Source organism: Vespula pensylvanica, chromosome 2, assembly GCF_014466175.1.
Source record: "Vespula pensylvanica isolate Volc-1 chromosome 2, ASM1446617v1, whole genome shotgun sequence".
In the NCBI taxonomy this organism is placed as follows: Eukaryota; Metazoa; Arthropoda; class Insecta; order Hymenoptera; family Vespidae; genus Vespula; species Vespula pensylvanica.
In genome coordinates, this window is record NC_057686.1 from 7,349,513 (window position 1) to 7,357,279 (window position 7,767).

Sequence of the window (7,767 nt, forward strand, 5' to 3'; positions counted from 1 at the left end):
CTCTCTCTCTCTCTCTCTCTCTCTCTCTCTCTCTCTCTCCCTCTCTCTCTCTTGTTCTCAAAAACGTCGAAAGCAAGAGAAATAAATCAAGCGACGTTTCCGCGAGCCGGTTTTATACCGCGAGCTATAGTGGCACTCACCGGGCGGTACCATGAATGGTAATCCAAATTATTGTACCGGAAGTGGAGGGTCCACCACCGTCGACGAAAATTTGTCGGTGTAACGTAGGTCGTCCGTCGGCGACGGCCCGAATGAAAATCCAACTGAAATTGGACCAGACGGAAAGAGAGAGTTTTAAAGAGCAACACAGAAAGAGAGAGAGAGAGAGAGAGAAATAATGTTTATGTTTTAGTGTATGCGTGTGAAAGAGAGATAGAACGTTATTACGGTGCTGACTGTAACGAACGAATTAAAAGTGAACAAGCAAAACGTATGGCCCGGCATTATATCGATTCGAAACAAGCGTCCCATTCTCCGAGCACGCTTCCGTGAATTTTCCATTTTACACATCGCGTGCCGCGATATACTATCACGCGCACGCCCCTCGGATTTATTCCGTACTCACTCTTTTTCTCTTCTTCTTTCTCTCTATCTTCCTTCCTTTCTTTCTCTTTCTCTATCTTTCATTCTCTCTTTCTCTTTCCCTTTCTCTCTCTTTGTTTATCTCTCTTTATTCCTATCATCCCTGCACTCGTACAGATCGTGAACCTGTCAACACGAAAGTCCGGACGTTATTTTTCTGCGTTTCACCGATCGCTCTGAAAACATTTCAGCATGATAAAATCTCTATTAGCCCGAGCGATATTACGAGTGGTCTCTGCTTTTCAAACGTTGCCGCGTAAGCGAAAGAAGATCGGTGCCAGTGTGATCGTTATTACTGTTGCTGCTGCTGATCCATTCGTTTTGAATAAAAATTCCTGATAAAACAGGATGGAAACGATTCGTTACATCGAACGTACATCTTTCGTATTTTCGAAACTCTTAAACGTTAACGCGTTTTACTTGTTTACGGCTGACGACATTTCTAATAACTAAACTAAAAATGAATAGGCAAAAATTCGCGGAAACGAATTGAAAGACAAAAAAGAGAGAGAGAGAGAGAGAGAGAGAGAGAGAGAAAAGAAAAGGAAAAAGATAGAAGAAAAAAAAATATATAGAAAAAGCCATGACCACGTTAGCATACACGAGTTCAATTTGAGCTACACCAAATTGTTCTTCCATTTTAGCTAACGATACCCCCAATGGCTAGGTTATAATCTTTACAAGAGCATACTGCCAAAGGAGGAGAAAACGAGCGAGGAGAAAGGACCGGTTCCTTCTTTCCTCCTATAATGGATATTTAAAGGGTCTTATAGAAAGCCGTTTACGCTTCGCTCTTTACCGAATAAGAAGAGGATACTTGTAGAGAGTAGAGAAAGGGATGAAATAAAGGAAGAGAAAGGAAGAAAAAAAAATAAAAGCATAGAGAATATAAGATATAATAGAAAAGGGATAAAGAAAGAAACAGGGGGAGAGAGAGAGAGAGAGAGAGAGAGAGAGAGAGAGAGAGAGAGAGAGAAGAGGATATATTCAACGATGGGATGAGGGAAAAATGAGGTCAGGACGATTCTTATTTCTTCGCGTTGGAAATTTTGCGAGCCGCGAGAAAAGCGAGAAGGAGACGACCTCGCATAGTAAGATTATATTCCGACGGCTGTTTCCATCGGAGAAAGTTAGAAAGAGAGACAGCAGAGTGAAGAAGAAAGAGAGAGAGAGAGAGAGAGAGAGAGAGAGAAGGAAAATGCGATAATCGTAATTGCGAGGAGATTCTCGTCTACGAGCATGCCACCAGTATGCAAAGTATATGCAGTTAGCAATCCCATTGTCCTAGAGGCTAGCAACCTGCGCTACGAGCTTTGAAGATCCTTCGAAGATTCGCTCCATGAAACCGCCTGATGAACGTCCACGTATTAAACTCGACCCGGATCACGTAGAAATAAAAAGGAATTCGTGAATTTCGTGAGCAGCTTTAAAAAATAATTTCTCTATTCCTCTTTTCTTCAAGCTTTATCATCGTCATCGTTCACGTCGTAGTCGTAGTCGTAGTCGTAGTCGTAGTCGTAGTCGTAGTCGTTTCTACATGATCGCGAATGAAAATCGCAATAAAGTACGATATTAAAAATTTCGTCGAAAAATATCCACGGGCTGTCTCCTCTTTCAATTGTATGTATGAAAAAGAGTGGTGAGTAAAGGCACTCGACGATTTCATTTATTCGTTCGATCATAGATCCGTTAGGCTCACTTAATTGCAATAAAACGGATTTGCAAATATATGTTTCGATTTCAAACGCATTCCAATCGACTTTTCGATAGGAGCGAAGTGCACTCTTTGTTGTTATTGTTTAAAATGGGATGATAAATGAAGGAAAAATAACGATTAAAAATTGAAAATGAATTCTTTCAACGTAACTGCGAAATACAAGATCATATCGTGAATATTACGAGTAGATTCGAGTAGTCGATAGCCGTACAGCCATATAGCTACCTATGTAGAGACCAGGAAGCCACGCGATGAAATCCCATCCGTTTTCGAGGCACGCTCGCTTCGACGTTCCTCGTATAATTTCAAGAAACTTTCGTCTCCCTTCTGCCTCACCTTCGGAAATTGTTTAACGCGAGGTGAACCTGATGGAACTCGTACACTGTTCGTTACTTAAACTCGAAAGCTTTCCAATATTAAATTCGCTACCGTAATGATAAGATGACGAAGCTCGGAGGAACAATTTAAATCTATGAATATTGGTATATATATATATATATATATATATATATATATATATGCATATAAACGTATACACGAGATGCGTTCTTGGTAGTTAATACCGAGATTGTTAATTACTCCATTAGCATTCGAAACGGATTGCTCGAAGTGTTTCGGTTGCACGCTGCTACTACATATATCGCATATACTCGTCGATAGAAGGAGGTATCTACTTACCCATCTACTCACCAACCTTCTTGGTTGACCCTTAATGTACTTCCAACCACGAAACAGTACTCTTGCTTGATACCAGCCATACGATCCTTCCTTCAGTTACGTATTTGTCAATCGATTTCGTCAATGAATTCAACGAATCCTCCTCGTGTCAAAATAGTAATCCATGGGAAAATTATTCTGATAAAAACGATTACACGTCTATTCATTCTAACGAGATTATTCTTTAAGAATCCTTCTTTAAAAAATTTCTGTATTTTTTTCTTCTCTTTTTGTTTATTATTATTTCTATTATTTAATGTCACGTCAATCGCTTGTATGGCTTTTTAATCATATAAGTTTGATGTTTTTTTTTAGATAATATTGTAGTCAGTATATTTTTCTTGAAAAAAAAAAAAAGAAAAGAGAAGATCTTTAATCTAATTTCATTCATCGAATTTCCTCTTTATTTGTTTCTCTTTTCCTTTTTTTGTTTTTTTTTTTTTTTTTTTTTTTTTTTTTTTTTTTTTTTTTTTTCTTTCAATAGGAGAGAATAATTTTGGAAAGTACGTCGATCAGTACAGTGATCGGAGATTGAAGAATATTTTTGACCGTTCTATCCACTCTTTCATTTCCTTCTGTCTACATGGGGAGGGAATTACTGTGATCGAGTTGTTTCTTTGGATTACTTTAATATAAGATTTTTGACATACTTGGATGATGGAGTCGTTTGTCCACTAGTTATGGATTGCTTTTATAGTATTTGTAGAATCGCAAGAAATAACGAAACGTTCGTTTTGATCATTGGTTACAGTTTCGGTAATACGTTTTATCACGTTAAACTCGTAAAAAAAAAAGATAGGAACTTCTCGATAAAATGTTGTAATCGATTGACCGAATATAATTGTAGAAACGTTATCGTTTTACGTTTTAAAAAAAGATTTAGAATTTGTTCTTTTATAAAATGATCTTTATAAAATGGTTTTACATTTACCAGATTTCTATTAAGCCTTAAAATTTAATTAATTCTTAAATCTTTAACAGATTTAGGTTGACATCTTGTTGTACCTTCAAATAAATCTTCATTGAATTCTATTTTTTGGGCATAATCTATGAAGAAATACTATGAATTATTTATCTTGCTTGTAAACTGAATTTTCATAACAAGTTCTCTTTCGAAGATAAATATCCTATAGTAAAAAAAGAAGAAGAACTCTTTGAAAAAATACATTCATTCCAAGCAACGTTTTACAAATTAAAACAATCTCACCTTACGTATGATATCGCGTTTCATTTATCTTTATAATATACGACAATATATCGATGTCATCTTTATAAACTATATCCTATTGCAATCTTTGAAAATAGGCGAATAATATTGTTTACGATAAGAAAGAAGAAACGGTTTGCGACGGATCCCTCAGAATTGATAAATCTCTTAAAAGAAGAAGAATACAATCCCTCTTCTCGAGCGTTGTTACGTTTCCTCTGATGCGTAGTTTCTACGTCAGAGAAAACCGAATCTGTGGAGAGAAGAGACGAAAGATGGATCCTGTGTTCAGTTGGTTGGAAAAGGATGAAGATAGAAAGACAGAGGAGGGGTGTAGAGATGTCTAAAGGAGGTGGTGCAGGAAGTGGATAGGAAGATACGTCATATTCCTTAAACGAGAGGAGGAACGTCAGAACAAGCTGGCGCCACTCATACCTACTATCTAGAGAATAACAATATCCAAGTCTCTATCTATATGTCGTTTTGCAGACATACACATACAGACCACACGAGTGCGCGCGCGCGCGGGCGTGTGCTGCGAACTCCGTCTCTTTCTCTCTCTCTCTCTCTCTCTCTCACACACACACACACACTTTTCTTCTCCAGCCGGTGTCGTGCAAAAGAAAAGCTCCTGCACCTAAAAAGACTTCGAACCGATTTATACTATATACCACGTATATGTATACATACATACATATATATGTATATATATATGTATGTATGTATGTATGTATGTATGTATATGTACAGGGTGATTCGTGTAAAGCGATCATTGGAAAATTTTTTTTCTCCAATGGACCTCGCAAATTTCCTTTTTTCATTATTTCGAAGATCCGTTCGTCGAATCATTTTAATACATTTCATTTTCTCTTTTTTTCTTTTTCTTTTTCTTTTTTTTTTTTCTTCTCCTTCTTCTTCTTCTTCTTCAATCTACTTGAGAAATCTCAAGATCGATAAAGTCGCTCACGTTACACGGTACACCCTGTATATGTGTTCGAGAAATACATGTGTTCCTTCAAGAATTTTTCCACAAATTTTGTTTGCGACCCTCGTAGAAGGAGGTGGATAAAGGGTGGAGGGGAATTATTGCTCCTGGCCCGGACATCGATCCTTTTTCGAGTGAGCTATATCTATCCGCTTCGAAGACGAAGACGTTAGATTTTCTCATTCTTTTTCTTTTATTTTTAGGAAATCTGAAAGGATATCGAACACGCGCTATTCCTGTCTTTCTTTGTCTCTACTCCGTTTGAACAGACGAAACAACATTTTTCTGTTTCTTGGGGTTGATCACGTACATATATGTGTACTATATATGTATGTGTATATATTACACATACACACACACATACACACATATATATAATGTGTACTCGATCGAAGTCATGGCATATGATATTACGTTCTGGTCCGAGTCAAACGTGTTCGTCTTTATTGCCTCAAATATAAACAAAGCTAACTTCTCTCTCTCTCTCTCTCTCTCTCTCTCTCTCTCTCTCTCTCTCTCTCTCTCTCTCTCTCTTATCAACGTATACATCTCCATATCACTTCAAAGTAATTTTAAATTTAAAATCGTATATATTTTAACGAACGTCAGGATAATTCTTTTGAAATTTCTTTTTATAGATCCAAATATTATATATCCATGTGAATAACATTCTCGGAGACATAGCAATGTAATTAATCCAATCAGAGTAACCACATTTACACACATTCCCACAATAATTCTTGAATCGAGAAAGATGTTCACTTTACTAGATGGTATCTCGGTATGAGGATAGAACGAGGCAGTGATTCATAGAATATTTGCGAAGCACCCCAGCCGCAAACCAATGTCGGACGACCTAAATGCTTTATGAAATAGGATCAGCACTCCTGGAATCTGAGAATTTGTGCTACCGGAAGCTTCAGACTGCTAGGAAGGGAGAACCGTACGAGCTTTAATGATGAAACACGAGAGATCGATTGGAATTTCGAGAGGTAAGTTACGCGATCATCGACACTTTTATTTGATCTTTTTTAAAAGAAGGAAAAAAGAAAAACATTTTACAGTTCTTTTTTTTTTTTTTTTTTTTGGTAATTCTTATTTTTTTCTTTAGACCTATATATACCGATCTTCAATGTTTTACGAATATTTAGATAATCGATAAACGCGAATAAATCCGTCCTTGTGTTTACGAATCGACGACGCAATACATATTCCATATCGTAGGATATAAACATCGATATAAGCGGTACTTCACTCGACCACCCCTATTCCATAGAAGGTACTCGAGTCGAATATTTACGAACCGCAAAGGCGAACCAATAAACAGAATCGGAATATGGGATAACTGTTTTATGAAATAACGATAGTGTCTTTCGAATTCGAACTTTTCCATTCGAAAATTAGAAAGATAAGTAAGAAGAAGAAATATATTTTATTTTATGATGAGAACTAATAAGAGAGAGAAAGAGAGAGAGAGAGAGAGAGAGAGAGAGAGAGATTTAAAAGATTTATGACTGGAATAACAATGTTTCGCGTTTGACAAGTTCGCAAACGCCGACTTGTTTAAGGAAAATTTAATTTGACAAAAAGTTTAAAGTCCTTTTATTAACTTTGTTATTTATTAGCGAAAGTTTTAAAATCTCGGCTAATAATATACGATACGATGGTAAAAATAACAATTAACTGAAATATCAAAAAACGATAATCTTGTACTGAGATTTGAATTCTAAGTTCTGAATTGTAAATTAGTTAAATTCGGAATATAGTATATTTTGAGTTTTTAGTTCTATGTGTGAAGAAATGTAAAAAGAAAAAAAAAATGTCTACAAAATATACACATAGAATGACCTGTGCGGGTCACGTTATTTATATCGACACTTCGAAAAGTGTCGACTAAGGACAACGAAAGGGGAGTTAAAATTAATTATTTGATCAATGATAACTTAATTCTCGAAAGGTTTTAGAAAAAAGATTGTATGTCAGGGTTCAAAAAATTGACATTTTTTGTATTCTTTAATTCAGAATGTTTTAATCGAAGTTGGAATTTTTAATGAAGATATCTGATATGTCAGACCATCTATCACCAAACGCGACCATCATAAATTATGATCTTCTTCGATCTTAACGGACAATATAAATTATATATTAATTATATATTAAATTATAAATTATATATATATATATATACGTAGGTTCAGATATAAGATAATTAACAACGTAAAATCATAATTGGAAGGAAAATGAAACGGATCAGTAGAGTAATTTGTATTACAGTAATTTCATACCATGCAGAAAAATTACGAATAAAAATGTTCAAGTATTCGTGTCTGGTTAGATAGTAAAAGAGGCAAAAAAAAAAAGAAATAAAGATAAAAAGATAAAAAGAAAAAAGAGAAAGAAGAGATGAGGAAGGGAAACGGAGGTAGAGTTTTATACGGGCGGAAGTTAAACGATTAAAGCTCGCGGTCCAATGTCAAAGTTCTTTGAAAATTCGAGAGAAGTTCAGCGGATAATCGCGGAGAGAAAAACGAGTGACCTTATGTACCAAGAACGGGAGGT

The 7,767-nt window shown here is 35.8% G+C and overlaps 1 long non-coding RNA gene across 4 annotated transcripts in view; it reads left to right on the forward strand.

Moving 5' to 3' along the window:
- Positions 1-7,379, forward strand: part of LOC122627361 — a 193,621-nt gene extending 186,242 nt beyond the window's left edge. The window contains exons 5-7 of one of the 4 annotated variants that reach the window (XR_006326837.1): positions 5,847-5,896; positions 5,979-6,200; positions 6,433-7,379. This is a non-coding gene — a long non-coding RNA (uncharacterized LOC122627361). Of the gene's footprint in view, positions 1-5,846; positions 6,201-6,432 lie in introns of all 4 variants that reach the window. The other 3 variants (XR_006326835.1, XR_006326838.1, XR_006326836.1) reach the window with 3 other exon arrangements.
- The last annotated feature ends 388 nt before the right edge of the window (positions 7,380-7,767 follow it).